At 41.2% G+C, this 18008-nt stretch overlaps 1 non-coding gene across 1 annotated transcript; it reads right to left on the bottom strand.

Annotated features, from left to right (window-relative positions):
- Positions 1–12818: 12818 nt before the first annotated feature.
- Positions 12819–12925, bottom strand: LOC141638575 (small nucleolar RNA R71). The gene has a single exon (XR_012542123.1). It is a non-coding gene; the product is annotated as a small nucleolar RNA R71 (small nucleolar RNA).
- Positions 12926–18008: the final 5083 nt, after the last annotated feature.

Raw genomic sequence — 18008 nt, forward strand, 5'->3', positions numbered from 1 at the left:
ACAGGGGGAAGGTGGACCTGTTGGAGCTTTCGCTCCCTAAAAGTGGTCTGGGCCAGGGTCCTCCAAAGCTGACGGAAGACCCTCCTAGGTGGGGCAGTCTCGCCCGTAGATGTAAGGCCAAGTATCCTACCAAACTCCCCTAAGGTCATCGGAAAAGTCCGGTTAAACAACCGGAAGGACACTGAAGAACTAGTGGGGTCAGCATCGTGTGCCCTTGAGGAGAAGGTAAAGGAGCTGAGAAACTCAAGGCTCAGCTCTAAAAAGGTACGGCCGCTCATAGTGATGAGTCCGGTCATCCCCGTGCCCCGTAGTAAGTCACAAACCGACTCGTAGATACCGAGTCTCTCAAGTGCCGATTTCTCTAGAAATCGGGAAGGTACAAACACACAGCGTAGCAGGTTATAAAACTTCTTACGATGTAAGGCATTAACAAAAATTACCTGCGGATAGTCTGGGTGAGGGTCGAGGGAAGTGTCCCCTCGAACTGTGACCGTGCCAGAAGTAGAAGGAGAAGCAGCTGTAGAAGTGCTAGGAGTGGAAGAGGTGGAGGTAGCAGGAGCTGGTGTAGCTCTAGTATGTCCACAAAACCGGCCCCGTCCTCTGGAACTCAAAGCAGAAGCCCGTGCAGTGACGGTGTGAGGAACCAGGGCTGCTCTAAAGGCAGCTGCGGCTGCTGGTGAGTCCACCACAGGCGTAAAAGTAGCGGCTGGTGTAGGAGTAGTGGCTGCTGTAGCCACCACTGATGAGAGACTAGCAGCAGTGCTAGCAGTGGTGGTGGCCGTAACGGAAATGGCAGCCTGAACTGAGCTAGCAGCAGAGCTAGCTGGAGCGAAAACTGTACCTGCGGCTGAAACTAGGAACACTGGGGCTGCAGTACTGACTGACGCGGAGGCGGTGGCAACAGCAGGGGCCACCGTCTCGCTCAAGGATGGGCTAGAAGTAGTACTGGTAGAAGGCAATGAACTAGACTCCATCCTTTAATCATAGGGTAGGGGGTATGATAAGAGAACAACAGCTAACAGTGGCTAAAACAGCACGAAAAACCAGCAGAAAGCAGCATGTGAATCCCCAAACAGTCGAAAAAATCGACTTCAGCCCTTAAAATTCCCAAATTCCTCAAAAATTTCGAATTACAGCATGGAGACAGCGATAGGGGACGGGATAACAGGTATTGACAGCAGTAATTAACAACAACGGAGGTTAATTAAGTCATGAAAGCATATAAACCCGTCTGACAGTCGAAAAATTCGACTGAAACAGCCCTAATCGCGAAAGTTTGCGTAAAATTCGAATTAATCATGCAACAACAGCGAGGAATGGGGATAGATCATCAAGTAAGACAAGTAAGGGCAAACAAAGGCAGTTAAAATCGAAAATCTCGACTAAACCAAAATTTCGAACCCTAATTCCAATTTTTCCTCATAAAATTCAAAATAATCGAAATTAAAATGCATAGAGGATGAAGGAATCACTTACTTGATGAGAACAACCTACAAATTGCAAATAATCTTTAAAGAACAAGCAAGAAAAGGCGATTTTTCGATCTAAAAAATCGCAAACCCTAAACCCTTTTTAAAACCGTGAAAACGAGCACAAATCAAGGGGAAATTAAGGGGCTTTGAGAGATTAATTAGCAAGCAACAGATTGTAGGTGGCGTATTTGGTATTTAGGCAAGAAAATTGGGGATTTAGGGGAGTTTTTGATCGCAAATAGGGGTGGGTTAAACGAAAATTGGGGATAAATGAAATTAGAAACAAAACATAAGAGTTTAAGGAAGAAACTCCCTGCGTCTTTTGCGAATCCACTCGATCGAGTGGTTTTAAACTACTCGATCGAGGACTTTTGATGATCCAGCTACTCGATCGAGTAGAATTCTACTTGATCGAGAAGTCCCCTTTTATGCCTTACTCGATCGATTAAAAAGAAGCACTCGATCGACCATTTTTCACTAGATCGAGTACAAAAAGCACTCGATCGAGCTCTTTTCTCGCGTAAGCTCTTGAATTTCGTCTTTCTTCCTTTATATTTGCGTAAAACTTCCCCAAACCTGCATAAAAACACGTGCAAAAATATCCCAAAATACCAAATACGCATAAGAACAGTCTATAGTCCTTAGTCTACGCTAAAAATAGTCTATAAACTAATTGTCCTAATTAAAAGCAATAAAACAAATTCAACGGAAAATTCAAAAATTATTTATTACAAAGTGTTACACGGGGCATTTCCCCGCTCAATTCCCAAAGCAATTCAGTAGCCCCTTGGTGGGCTCCTGACTGGAGGACGTCATCTCAGCAACATTGACTGTCCCCTTCAACTTCCATGAGCTTGAATTTGAATCATTTAATTCTCTAGGAGGGGAGTAGTTCACATCCACATAAGCACGAACTCTCCTCATCCTTGCTCCTCTATCACCATCTTTAGCATCCTCCCTTCAAGTTTGATTGACATTGATCGCACCATGTCCCTTGACAGCTCCTTCATTGCTTTCATCTGTACCTGCAGCAAGGAAAACAGACGAACTTTCCTCCTTTTTGCTCTCAACCTGAGGCGGAGGGGTAACAATAGAAGCACAATACTCCAAGTTTTCATCTGGAGTGTCAATAATAGGGTCAATAGAAGAGAGAGCATTGCAAGGCTGAGCTTGCATGGGAGCCCTCCGGAACTTAGACTGATGAAAAATCAGCTCCTCGTCCCCTACCTGAAAGGTCAAAGTCTTCCCCCCGACGTCTATAACTGCACGGGCAGTAGACAAAAATGGTCTCCCTAAAATAATAGGGGTGTGTGCATCCTCGGGGATGTCTAAGACAACGAAATCGACGGGGAACAAAGAACCTCCCGATCTGAACAGGTACGTCTTCTACTACACCTAGTGGCCGTGATATACTACGGTCGGCCATCTGGACAGTCATGTTGGTGCAACTCAGCTTTGTCAAACCAAGTCTCTTAGCCAGAGACAATGGTAAGATACTCACGCTAGCGCCTAAGTCGCATAGCGCGTTATCAATCAAATGGGTACCGATATGACACGAAATTGAAAAACTACCCGGGTCTGACTGCTTGGGAGGTAACTTATTTTGAAATAGGGCTGACCCCACCTCAGTCAAAGCTACGGTCTCACTATCACTAATATTCCTCTTACGCGATAAAATTTCTTTCATAAACTTAAGGTAAGAGGGTACCTTTGTCAGCAACTCGGTGAATGGCACAGTGACTTCCAAGCTTTTCAGAAGTTCGACAAATTTGCCGAATTGTTGATTGGCTTTAGTATTCTGCAGACGCCTCGGGAAGGGAACCGTGATAGGTATCTCGAGTCCCTTATTTCTCTCTTCCAATGTGTCTCTCGGGTCAAGCTCTGTATCCTTAGGAAGCTTCTTACCTCTCGAAAGAGGTCTTTCTGGTGATTTATCGCTTAATCGAGCACTAGCAGGCTCTCGAATAAGCTTCCCGTCATCAAAACTACTTGATCGACCAAATTGCCCATTCGATCGAGTAGAATCTTCAGCAATATCACTCGATCGAGTGGAATTTTCACTCGATCGAACAACTCCACTTTCCTGTTCACTCGATCGAGTAGAAAAACTACTCGATTGACCACTTTCTTCACCAAATCTGCTCGATCGACCACCAGAAACCAGTCGATCGAGCACTTTCTTTGCCGTGAGCTCATTTTCTTCGCCAGAACACTGTTCACCATCAGTTATAGCTTTCCTCGGGTTTGATTTTTGCACTTCCGGTCCCTCATATGAACGACCGCTTCTCAGATTTATCAAGTTTACCGTCTCATGTGGATTCTTCTTATTTTGAGTCGGTAATTGACCCTGCTTTCTTGAAGATTGATTCGTGGCTAATTGGGCAACTTGAGTTTCAAGTGCCTTAATGGATGCATCTTTCTGTTGATCACTCAACTGCCACTGCTTCGTAAAAGCTTGCAACATAGACTTAAGCTCACCAATTTCACTCACCCCACCGGAAGATGATGCACCGTGATTAGGAGGAGTAAAGGAAGGAGGCTTCTGAAAGCCTTGTTGATTCTTATGTGGAGGAACATACGTCATTTCTTTGGTGCGGAGGAGGTGTAGGATTGAGCACATTTTGACGAGTCCACCTCAGATTGGGATGGGGCGCCCTTGATTGTTGTAATAGGAACTCCTCCTTGCCTATATTTGCCGAAAGGCAAGGACTTGTTCCTTCTCCACAAGACACCAACAATAAAGTGTGGCCATCATTACTCCCACATCTCTCACATGTGACGGTCTCTCCTCTAGTAAGAACATGGACCGTCTGAGGCTCTCCAACAGCTTGTAACTCCAACTTGTCGAATCTAGCATTCATGGCTTCCAGCTGAGCCACAACCTGCTTATCGACTGCATGAACTGTTCTTATACTATCCCTCGGGTTACCATACTCAGCACTATGGTTCGCCATCTCTTCAATAAGGGACCAGCCCTTATCGTCATCAGTATTCTCCTGGAATCTCCCACTAGATGCCGCATCAAGTATGGCTCTGTGGTCATCATACAACCCATTATAGAACTGATTAGCTAGAAACCATGGATCAAAACCATGGTGAGGAATAGACCTCACCAACTTCTTGAATCGTGACCACGCCTCATAAAAAGTCTCAGTGGGAGCCTGCTTGAAACTGGTAATCTTGGCCCTTAGCAGATTGGTGCGCTGTGGAGGGAAATATCTCTTGTAAAAGGCAAGAGCAAGAGACTCCCAATCCGTAACTCCTGCAGCTGTGCGGTCCAAGTCAGTCAGCCACTCCCTGGCTGAATCGGCTAAAGAGAAAGGAAATAAAACCTCCTTAATCTTATCTTGAGTTACCCCCTTAGTGGCGGGGATAGTGGAACAATAGTCTGTAAAGACCTCCATGTGCTTCCTCGGGTCTTCACCAGCTACACCTCTATAGATATTTCTCTCCACCAGATTGATATAAGAAGGGCGGATGTCAAATGTATTCCCATCCTCAGTCTGGAGATTGAAACCTTTTGGAATAGAGGATGCTTTAGGCACCGAATGACTAGAAAGCTTTGGCATCTTTACTGTAGAAATCGGACTATCTTCTTCGAAAAGAGAGTAATGTAGCTCTAGCTCGAAAGTACTCAAGTCTTCCTTTTGTGATTTTCTCTGCAGACGGAGTCTATGCCTGAACAATATTTCTGGTTCTGAATCAGCTGAAACTAACTCAAACCTGTCTGACCTGGGCATAAACAACACTAAAAGAAAATGAATAAGAACTGCCTCAAGGAATAAAAATTCCCTGAGATGGATAAAATAAACGGAACGAAAACAAATAGGGCAATTGCCTCCCCGACAATGGCGCCAAAATTTGACACGTCTGTCGTGTACCTGTCAAAAATAAACTAACTAAACTAACTATATAGCTAGGGAAGTCAGGTCGATCTCCACAGGGAGGCAAGATATCTGTAGAAGTCCGTCTATTTGGTCACAAATGGGGGGGGGGGGGGTTGTTTGAATTGTTTTCTAAACTACGAAAGTTAAAGGTAAGAGAAATAAAGAGCAAGAGCAGTAAAGGCAAGAAATAAGTTTAAACTATCAGATAGAGAGGGACATGTCAGGATTTCGGTTCACTACGGTAGTCCATTGACTCAGCTGTAAATGACTCAGACGAATTAATGTAAGACGGATGTTGAAAGGTCCTTTCGGTCCACTTTCTATCCTAAAATACCACTAACTTAACTTTCATTCTCGTCAGGGTAGTCTACTGTTCATAGCAGGCCTATTTAGTCTAATCTTTCGATCTAGGATTAATTTTAGCCAGATTAAAGAAATAACTCAGAAGCGTGAAAAGAAATAAGACGATGCGTTAGAGAGAGAAACCTAATTCCTCTAATTCATCTACAATACAACAGCAATCTAAATCAATTAGTAATAATAATATTCAATCAATTAATACAGAAAAATCACAAAAAAATGTTCCTAATACTTCAAATAATATTAGTAATAATTCTTCCAACTCTTTTGATCGAGAGGCGGAGGTAGCGAAGATTCGAGAAGAGGTTATTTCGATGTTACGGAGTGCTGGAATTGTCATTCTGGAGCCTGTTTCAACATCGGATGTTCCAGTGGAGACTGTTATTGTGGAAACTGAAGAGGATCAACCTGAAGAGAATCAACCAGTTGTGGAGGAGGTTTCACCAGGTGTGTTGTCTGATAGTGAGTATTCTGATAATACTACTGAAGGTAATCTCCTCAAACTGAATGTTGATGATGTTAAAGATGAAATTGAATATTGGTCGTATGCGATTTATGGATATGTCATGGGTGCTAACCCACCTTGGAGGGCATTGGAAGGGTATCTTAGGAGGGAATGGAAGGATTATGAGATTTCTAAGGTTGCTTTTTTACCTAATGGCCTTTTTGTGGTGAGGTTTGCGACCACGGAACATAGGAATCTGGTTTTAGACAAGGGGATGTTTTTATTTGATGGAAAACCTGTGATTGTTCGTCCATGGGAGCCTCAAACTAAGATTACAAAGGTCTCTGTCAAGACGGTTCCTATTTGGGTGAAATTGATGGGTCTAGACTTGAAATTCTGGGGAGATAAATGTTTGGAGAAATTGTCTTCACTGATTGGAAAGTTTGTCCGTGTTGATGACCTCACTGTGGATAGAACCTTGCTTGGTTTTGCTAGAATCATGGTAGAGGTTGAAGTGGATCAAAAATTTCCTGATAAAATAACTTTTATGGATGAAATGGGGCAGAATGTTACTGTGCTAGTTGAGTATGATTGGCTACCAATCACTTGTACCAAATGCAAGGGCATTGGCCATACAGAGAAACAATGTAGGAAGGGTTCTGGCTGGGTTAAAAGACCTGGACAATATGGAGCACAAGGGAAACCAAAACAGGTATGGAAGAGAAGGGAGCCTGTGGTATCAACTGTTTCCACAACAGAGTTTCCTAATTTGCCTCAGAAGGGTATTGTGGGAGCACAGCCTGGACTAGCTGGAGTGGTTAACAGGGTGCAGGGTAATGGTAATGGGGCTATGATAACTCCTACTAATACTCCTGTGAACAGTTCGCAAAGTGCTGTTCTAACACCTGCCAGGATCTTGACTAGGATCACTAGGCATGAGTCTAGACTACCTGGGGTTAAGGATGGTGCATTCGTTGTCAACTTTAATAAGGAGATGGCTAACACTTCTCAACTGGTTGATAAAGGAGGAGGGGGAGAGGCTTCTGCCTCTCATCGATAGAATTGGTGTCTGGAATGTCAGGGGCCTAAATAGTTTGACTAAACAAAATGATATTAAATGGTGTCTACATAATGCTAATGTGGACCTATTTGGGCTCCTTGGGACTAGGGTGAGACCTGGTTCTCTAAATAAGGTTGTGGCTAGTTTCTGTGGAGGGTGGAGTTACTGTACTAACCATCTATACCATGATGGAGGTAGAATATGGATTTTATGGAAAGTGGATAGGTTCAATGTTACAGTGCTGGAGATGACTTCTCAATTGATTCATATAAAAGTTACAGATATTCTCACTAGTAGGCAATTCTTTGTTACCTATGTGTATGGTTTTAACAAGATTGAAGAGAGGGTTCCATTATGGAATGATCTTATCAGGTTGACTATTACTGACCCTTGGATTGTTTTAGGAGATTTCAACAATGTTCTTAGGGCTGATGAAAAAATTGGATTGCCTGTTAAGGATGCTGAGACAGCTCCTTTTCAGTCTGCTATTGATAACTGTGGTCTTCAGGATTTAAAGAGTGTTGGCTCTTTTTTTACTTGGAATAACAAGCAGCCTAGTTCAACTAGGGTATTCAGTATGATTGACAGGGTGTTAGTGAATGATGAATGGGTTACTAATTGGCCTGATCATTTTGCTTATTTTGCACCTGAAGGAGACTATGATCATTGCCCATGTTTTATTCAATGTAATGATGTCCAATTGAAGAGGAAGAGGCCATTCAAGTTTTATAATATGTGGACTGGGGTTTCTGATTTTAAGAATATAGTAAAGGAGGGATGGAATCATCATATACATGGTTCTCTGAAGTATAGGGTGGTTAATAAATTGAAGCTGATGAAGTCCCCTCTTAAAGCTTTGAATCATGACTTATTTTCTGATGTTGAGAAGAACACTGATATTGCTCATGAGATCCTTTTAGATTCCCAAAAGAAGCTCCAAGCTGATCCCTCTAATAAATCTTTAATGGATTCTGAGTATAATATCAGAGCTAGTTACCAGATGCTGCACAAAGCCAAAGTTGCTTTCCTGAGACAAAAAGCAAAGTGTATTTGGGCTCAGAATGGTGATGATAACACTGCAATTTTTCATAAAGCTATCAGACAGAGACAGTTACAGAATAAGGTGGTACAGATTCATGATATTCATGGCCAGCTTGTGCACGCACCTGAGGGTATTTTGCAAGCTTTTGAGAACTACTATAAGGAATTGCTGGGGACTCAGGGAACTACTGGTATTTTTTACCAGAATATTGTGAGAATGGGTAGATGTGTCCATGATGATGATTGGAGTGCTATTAACAGCATCCCTACTAAAGAGGAGATTAAGAGAATTATTTTTGGCATTCCTGATGATAAAAGCCCGGGGCCTGATGGTTACTCAAGTTGTTTTTTCAAAGCAGGATGGGATGTTATGGGAAATGATATTAGTGAGGCTATCATTAATTTTTTCCAGGAGGGCAAATTACTGAAGCAACTGAATAGTACGAACCTGGTATTGATTCCAAAGGTCCAGAACCCTTCTTCAGTCAAAGAATTTAGACCAATTGCGTGTTGTAATACCTTGTATAAGGTTATTTCTAAGTTACTTTGTGTGAGATTGGGACATGTTCTTCCGCTGCTCATTAACCCAGTTCAGGCTGCATTTATCAAAGGCAGAAGTATTATGGGTAACATTCTCATCAGTCAGGATTTGATTAGACTGTACAAGAGAGCTAATGTATCTCCTAGATGTATGCTTAAGGTTGACTTGAGGAAGGCATATGATTCCATTGAGTGGAATTTTGTGTTTCAGATGTTGAGGGCTCTTAACTTTCCTCCTCATTTTATAAACTTGGTGATGCAATGTATAACTACTACCACCTATACTATAGCTCTAAATGGTAATACTTATGGTTTCTTCAAAGGTGGACGAGGATTAAGGCAAGGTGATCCCTTGTCCCCTTTGATTTTTACCTTATGCATGGAGTACTTGAGCAGGATGCTTATGGTAGTTTGCAATGGTCCAAATTTCTCCTTTCACCCTCTTTGCAAGGGGCTTAAACTCTTCAATTTAATGTTCGCGGATGACCTGTTATTATTTTGTAAGGGGAACTTGAAGTCAGTTTGTACCTTGGTTGAGACATTTGACTGTTTTTCTCAAGCTAGTGGCCTCCATATCAACAATGACAAGACTGATATTGTGTTCAATGGTGTTCCTCCTGAGGTAGAGGAAGCAATTCTGAGTAGGACTGGGTTTACCAAGGGTAAGATTCCTTTTAAATATCTTGGGGTTCAAATTTCTCATAGGAAGCTCTCTAAAATTGATTGCTCTTTACTGGTGGAAAAGATGGTTAATAGAATTAAGGGCTGGAATAAGAGGAAAATATCCTATACTGGTAGGCTAATTTTGGTCAAGTCTGTTCTGGCCACCTTGCATAACTATTGGGCGCAAATTTTTGTACTTCCTTTAGGTGTGATGGATAGAATACAAGCATTGTGTAGGAACTTTCTGTGGGAGGGGTCTGATAAGTATTCAAAGGCACCTCTAATTTCTTGGAAGATTGTTTGTCTCCCTACTACTGATGGAGGTCTGGGTGTCATAGACAGTAGGGTCTGGAATGTTGCAGCTGTTGGGAAGCTAGTATGGTGGATAGCTTCTAAGAAGGACCTATTGTGGATTAAATGGATAGATAAGGTATATCTTAAGGGTCGGGATTGGTTTGAGTATCAGCCTGGTTCTAATAGTTCATGGGCTTGGAGACAAGTGTGTATGGTGAGGGATAAGTTTGCAGCTGGTTATAGTACTGGACAGTGGCAGAATAATGATGGTTATTATACCATTGAGGATGGTTATGAATGGTTGAGGCAGGATAGGTGTCCTAAAGTTCCTTGGTTCAATGTTGTTTGGAGTAGGCTAAACATTCCAAAGCATATCTTTAATGCCTGGCTTATTCAGCATGGGCGACTTCTTACTTTGGACAGGCTAAACAAAATGGGTATCACGGATCAGAAGACTTGTTATTTGTGTGGTTTGCAAGATGAGAATCAAGAACATTTATTCAGGTATTGCAGCTATACATGTCTTTGCTATGATAGAATGCAATCTTGGCTTGGTGTGCAGGGCAGTGGTTTTGTATATGCTGAACAGATGCTGAAGATCAGACAGTGTTTTGGGTTTCTAAGGAAGGTTTTATGTTCTTTGGTAGTGGCCACGCATTATCACATTTGGCATGCTCGAAATGTCTGTCGAGTAGAGCAGCGGGTTATCCATCCTAAACTTATTGTTCAAGCTGTACAAGAAGACGGTAGATTGGCTATTATGAAATATCAGTATTATCAAGTTTCGCAACATGATAGGGAGTGGTGTCATGTGAGAGGATTAATGTAATAGTTGTATATGCTTAGTTAATTCCTGGTGTGCGGTTGATCTTAAACTGGTAGGTTTGTAATGGTGCGTTTTCCCTTTTGGGAAGTTCTTAATATTACTTACATTTCCACCAAAAAAAAAAAACTCAGAAGCGTGCACTCAACTAAGTCGATAAATACAATTAAATTGCTATGGTGACAGAGTCTCATAATTAATTCATCTATTTCATTTACTACATCGTCACTTTCCTACCGCAGATCTCCTCATCCCAACATGAAAGGGGTTTAGCTACTCATGTCGCTAATTAAACTAACAGCAGATAAATTTCCAGCAGTAAACATTATGAAATAACAAATAAAATGCATAAAAGTGAATTAGGGAAGAAGAAATAACGAAGTAAACAAACGATTAAAGCAAACAATGATTAATTATTATTAAGAGAAGAGAAAGGAATTACAATCAAGTGAATCCGGCGTAAAGAACACAAAATCCGAGCAAAGTAAATCTGAAGAACAAGGTTACAGAGAAGAAGAATGTTTAACGCAGTAAAGTTTGATAAAAGCTAAGTAGTGAATAAAATCTGATAAAAAGCTAGATGCCTAATAACCTAGTTAACGTAGGTTTAAATAGGAAAAGTAAATAAGTTTGCGGCATAAAACATAACACGGGCTGATTAAAGCCCATAACAGCGAAACCACTCGATCGAGTGGAATAAAACCACTCGATCGAGCAAAACCTCAGCAACATCTACTCGATCGAGTAGATAGTTACTCGATCGAGTAACTCATCTTTCAGCAACTTAAGGATCGAGTAGAAAACTACTCGATCGACCATCTTGGGACGTAAAAACCACTCGATCGAGTGGTAAAACTGCTCGATCGAGTCCTTTGTCTTCAAATCAGCTCAAGTCCATCACCGACTGCCTCGTAAACCGTGCCTTGACGCTTCCCAACGCAGTATCACACTCAGGAACATCCCGTCTCCTCTAAATGCATGCAAAAAGGACGAAAAAGAGTACGATTCCACTACTTTCGCGTTCATTTCTACAAAATGGACAAAACGAACCAAAGTAGCCAATTCGGGACAAAATACTATAAAAACAGTATAAAAATGCATAGAAATACGTGCTGAAATAGGCTAAAAAGACTATATATTATGCACCTAGTCATAAACGAGAGTTTCTCTAGGATCTGGTCTATGGTTGACACTAAGATAGTAAGGTGGGTGTCTCTAAGCCTAAACAATTGACAATGTTATTATAACCGAGTTTAACATGAACGTATATTTACCTTTGCATGGGTGACCCGACTCCCCTAGACTCCTTTTATCATATTATTTACAATTTTATAATTATTAATCATCAAACCAACCAACAAATCAAACTAAACAAAATTGACCTTAATAAGAATCTCTCCATTGCATATCATAACGCAATTCCCGTCTCCTTATGTTTGACCCCTATTACTACATTAATTTGTGTTTAAGGTAATTATCTTTGCATTGGTGTACGATAGCCTATCAAATTTTGGCGCTGTTGCCGAGGAGCACGGTTTTATTGCGTATTGATTTGTCGATTTTTATCTTGTTTTCTTTTGTCTTAAGGAACCCTTGTTCCTTGAGACCGTTACTTATCATTTTTAGAAATTGTTGTCTTATGCCCAGGTCCTCTCGTAGTGAATATTTGTTTTCACCGGATTTTGATCATGAGAAAACCTTTAGGAAAAGACGACGTTTTTGGAAAGAAGTGAAAGAAGCCGCTTCTCCCGTGCAAGTTTAAAGTGCTAGAAAGCCTTACTTAGACGATCTAGAAGCCCTTGAAGAGGAGGAGGTTTCAAGTTCTTCATCTCCACCACTACCCCCATCTTCAACTAAAAAAATGGTAAAACTTTCCGATCACTCAAAGCCCACCGCGGCCATGCTTCCGGCCGGTATCACAACTACTCAAATTACCGCGCCGGACTTCGAGATCAAACCGGCTTTCATTAGCCTTCTGGAGAGGAAACAATTTGGGGGAAGTCCTTTGGAAGATCCCAATTTGCATGTGCAAAATTTCTGCGATTATTGCTCCATGATTCGTCAAACGGGCATCACTCAAGCCCAAATAAGGGAAATACTTTTCCCTTTCTCTTTGAAGGACAAGGCCAAACTTTGGATCAATAGCCTTGACCGCACCACTATGGGAATCACCAATTGGGAAACATTGGCTCTTGCGTTCTATCAAAAGTTTTTTCCACCGGAGAAAACTCAAACCTTGAGGAGCCAAATCACCGGATTCCGTCAACAAGCTCTTGAAAGCCTATATGAGGCTTGGGATAGGTACAAAGAATTACAAAGACAATGCCCACATCATGAGCTAGATGATTGGTTTCTAGCTATAACATTTTACAATGGATGTTGTGCCGAGTCCCGAAGGATTCTTGATTCCGCCAACAATGGGTGGTTTGATCAAATTGACATCGATATTGCTCATGCCACGATCGAATATATGGCGGTCCATGACGCAAAATATGTCAATTCCCGAAGTGTGCCACTCAAAGGTAAAGAATAATCCTCCGATAATTCCGTCTTGTTAGCTCAAATTACCTTACTCCAACAACAATTGGCGGAACGAGATGCTAGATATTCTCTTCAACAACTCAATATCGTGTCTTCTACGAGTCAAATCATTGTTTGTGATGGTTGTAGAGGTGCGGGTCATTACACCGCTTATTGCCGAGCTACTATTGAGGAAGTAAATGTTTTTCAAGCTCTAAGACAAAGTTCTTATCCACCGGGTACATTTTCAAATACATATAACCCGAATTCAAAATTCCACCCGAACTTGTCTTACACTAGCAACAATGTGCTTAACCCTCAACCCCCACCACAACAGAATGCCTATATCCCTCAACAACAAAAGTATAATCCTCCACCAGGTTATCAAAACCAACAAAGGCCACCACAACAAAATTACCAACAAAATCAACCACCACCAGAAAATGGCCAACAAAACAACCAAGGAGGAGGTAAACTTGAGGACTTGATAATACAAATACAGAGGGAATTGTGAGCTTAAATCCAAAATAATGATCAAGCTCACAATGCCGCAATCAAGATCTTGGAGCAACAAGTGACTCAACTAGCCGCTTCTAGCTCTCAAAGAAAAACCGGCCAACTATCACCCAAGGTACGCAACCACACGAGTCCGTTACTTATATTTCCTTGAGAAGTGGTACAAGCTATGATGGGTCGTCCATGACTTTGGATAACGAATGGTTGTTAAAAATCCTAAGCTTGGGGGAAATGGCAAAAAGAAGGCTAGTGAAGAGCCTCTTGTTAAGGATCGTGTGCTATTTCCTCATCGGTTATTGATGCTAAAGAGAAAGAGCAAGCTTGATGCCAAAGATGTTGAGCCCCCTATGCCCAAAGAAAGTGACGAGATGATTGTTGAAGAATTCTGTCCTAATGCTAAGGAGGGTGATGCCATTTCAAAGAAGGTGGATGCTCCTAATGGAGTAGAAAAAGTGAAAGATTTGGAGGATGCTCCTCCTAAGGAAGTTGTGCAAGTACCGTTTCCCCATCGTCTAACAATGTACAAGGAGGAAGGTAAGTTCGGTAAGTTTTTGGAGGTTGTTAAGAATTTGCAAGTCACCGTCCCATTTATAGAACTGCTTACCCAAGTCCCCTCCTACTCAAAGTTTATGAAGGAAATCCTTTTAAAGAAGCGATCCTTCAATGAGGTTGAGACCATTGCTTTCACCTAAGAGTATAGTGCACTCTTACAAAATAAGTCTCCCCTGAAACTTAAGGACTCCGGTAGCTATTCTATTCCTTGCACTATAGGCACATATACCATTGATAAGGCCCTTTGCGACCTAGGTGCTAGTGTGAGTGTCATGCCCTATTTTATTTGTGAAAAACTTAACATGGGTGCTCTAAAATGCATAAGTATCACATTGAAAATGGAGGACCATTCTTTAAAGCGACCTTTAAGTGTCTTAGAAGATGTGCCCATCAAAGTTGTCAAGTTTTTCATACCCGTTGACTTCCTCATACTTGATATGGCCGAGGACTCACAAACCCTAATTATATTGGGTAGGCCATTTTTATACAACGCTGGTGCGCTAATTGATGTGAAAAATGGGAGGTTGATGTTAGAAGTGGGTGATGACCGGGTTTCCTTTAGCAAAAACAACACCATTAGAAGCCCAATGTTACAAGAGTTTTGTTATTTATTTAGCGCTGTGGACTCTTCTAATGCCTCTTCTACACTTGGACCCTTACTGATGGATCCATTGAAGGAAGATATTGGTGTTGTTTGTTTTGTAGGTGACAATGCTAATGGCACTATTGCTAAGAGTGCCTTAAAGAAAGGGAAATTTTATTTGAACAATTTCAAATGGTTGCGAAATGCAAAAAGGAGCTATGAAATGGAGCTTGGTTGGTGGCAAGCGCAATGACGAAACTTGATCAAATATCTTCTTACGTCGTGCGAGACGTTAAATCAACGTTTCTTGGAGGCAACCCAAGCTTTTTAATCGCTTTTATTTATTTCTTGTTTTTAATTTTTCGTAATTTACTGTTTTTTGTAGATTAGAAATAAAATACTAGACTTGACATTTGTGATTTATAGGTGAAAATGAAGAAAAGGAGATTTAGAGGAGAAAATAACACGCTTTCCCATGCAAGAACCCCGTTCGGGGACGTAATTTTCGAAAAAACGGGACTGAACTAATAAAATAAGGAAGCAAATGCAAAAAGGCGATGGACTGGTCAACCCCGATCGGGGTTGCCAGCCCTGATCGGGGACGTGGTTTCGTAGATGGCTGGCAGTTTCCTAGCACGGGTAAAACAAAAAAAAAATCATTTGCTTTATCATTCCTAGCATACCCGACGATACTTCTCCTCTTTCTCTTTATCATATTTCTTCATTTCTTCACTGAAAATCACTAGGAAACATCTATTTCTTTATCATTTTACAAGATTCATTCATCCATTAACATCATCATGTAAGTTTCTCTTCCTTTTCTCTTTAATTTCATCCATTTCAATCAATTTCATAAAGTTTATCAAACCCTAACTGTAACACCCCGGTTTATGAAGGAGCCTTTAGCAAGACATTCCCTAATAAACCGGACTGTTACCATCTCGGTTTCCCGAGGTAGTGAATAACAAATTAAACTCCAAGGCAAAATTATATAATTACTTTAACTTAATTATTACAAAACCTCTTTTACATCAATTTACAAAGAACTAACATAAATAAAAGTGAAAGTCTTCTAGATGATGATCTAGCTACTAAGTCTTCTGATCCAGTGTCTCACGCCCACCAAGCTCCCGTTCTATCTCTTAAACCTGTCAAGTCTGCTCGCCAATATTTGGGTCATCACAGGTGTTCACGAATACACAGGGTCAACCACGAGGTTGAGTAGGGAAAACAATGAAACAACAAAAATATGATATGCATGCTCCTCCGTCACCTCCATCTCCATCTCAACTCACATCTCATAACCAGTCTCACAACTCATAACCCAAAACGCCCAGCCATACCGATCCTCGGTAGACTATATATATCGACCGTAGCCGATCTGCCAGCTCGCAGCTGAGGACACCAGGGCAAGTCCTGCAGAACCCGCCTGGGCCTTATCACAACATCATCATCACCACACCACATCACCACAACATCCTCCATCTCCAATGCATATGAATGCTCAAAAGAAATTAATGCAACACAATATATATATATATATATCATTGAACTGATAAATCATAAAATCATGCCGGTTACCAAATGTTGTGATAATATACTCAATACGATCAATTCAGTCAATCACCTTCCAGTATATGAATCATAACGTAAGTCAACAACCACGAATCAAGTCAACGTTCACAGTTTGGTCATATGACACCCAAACAAGTCAACACAATTCAACATCAACGATAATAGGTCAAGTGTATTTCCCTACCTCAGTACTGCAGTCAAATAGTCGGGTGTCCAGTAATATTCCACAACAATGCTCCCTCTTTCCTACCGCCACAACTGCCACCAGGGCCGCCCACGGTCGTCGACAATAGCCTCTAGCTCTTCCTTGCTGTGCCGTCAACACCCACGGCCACTCTCTCTCTCTATGTGTGAAAGGCTAATATTGGTGTTGATGAAGAAGGGAGGCGTGTGAGATGAGGGGCGTGTGTTGTTAGGGTAAAACTAGGTTAAAATTTAGGTTAAAGATCAAGTTAGATGGTAAATGGGTCATGGGTAACGTGATTGGTAAATGGGTAAGCTATCGTTCAGTTAAACCCGTCTCAACAAGTTTACGAATAACTCGGTCTTACGATATCAACACGACTAAACAATTAACTCGACTCGATTAGCGATATAAAATACGGGGTATTACAGTCTTCCCCCCTTAAAATGAACTTTGTCCCGAAGTTCGCTCCCGTATTCACACATCAGAAGGGGTATTGTATATCGTACATACAGACGTCACGCATTTCTAACACAGTTAACACACACTTTTGACACATCAATTAAACATAACAGACACGAAATGTTACACTAACTCAAATTGGGGGAATTTAATTTTTTGCTTATTTCTGCTAAAAATTGATTATATAATGCTCTATTCATGTTTATAGTATGAATTAGTTCACTAATTCGTTCTAGTTTGTCTATTTGGATGAATTTTGGTTTGCCTTAAGATGAATTTTTGTCTTAAATTTCATAAAAATGGCACCAAGAAGACCTCCTACCCAAGATGATTCTAAGAGGATAAGAGGTGAGGCGGAATCTTCCCGGGTTGCGGAGGATGTGCAAATGGAAGAGGTCCCGGAATGGCAAGACCCGGATTTTCCCGGAGTAATTTTCAATTGTCAAAAACAATTAGATAATTGGGTCATCTTAAGAAGCAAAGGTATGAAACCGACTAAATTCATTAACCAAGCTTCTTTGAACAATATTGGAATAGAAAAGAATGTTAAGACATTGTTTAAAAACCTTGATATGAAACATTGTTATACAATGGATTATAAGACCTTTCCCGAACTCACCCTTGAGTTCTTGTGCTCTTTTGAGTTCCATAGGTCAAAGAAACCCGGTTTTGTGCTTTTTGTGACTTTCTGATTGTTTAATGATGACCATAAGATGGACCTAGCGAACTTCACTAATATCTTCCAATTGCCTCATAAAGACTTACCTATTGAATCACCCGAGTCTTATAACCCGATTTTGACATGGAATGCCATTTCTCACTACCCTTTTCAAAGTTGGGACCATTGCCCTCACCAATATATACACTGCTCCGACATTCGGGTTTGGCAAAGGTTTATGGAGTAGACCTTTTTTGGGAGAAATGAGCCTCACTCGGTGAGGAAAGTTGAGGTTGAGATTTTGGGTGCTTTCCTTAATATTGATAGTGATGATAATTGGGGGATTAATATTCCATATTACTTTGCGGTCCAC

Source organism: Silene latifolia, unplaced genomic scaffold (assembly GCF_048544455.1).
Source record: "Silene latifolia isolate original U9 population unplaced genomic scaffold, ASM4854445v1 scaffold_20.1, whole genome shotgun sequence".
NCBI lineage: Eukaryota > Viridiplantae > Streptophyta > Magnoliopsida > Caryophyllales > Caryophyllaceae > Silene > Silene latifolia.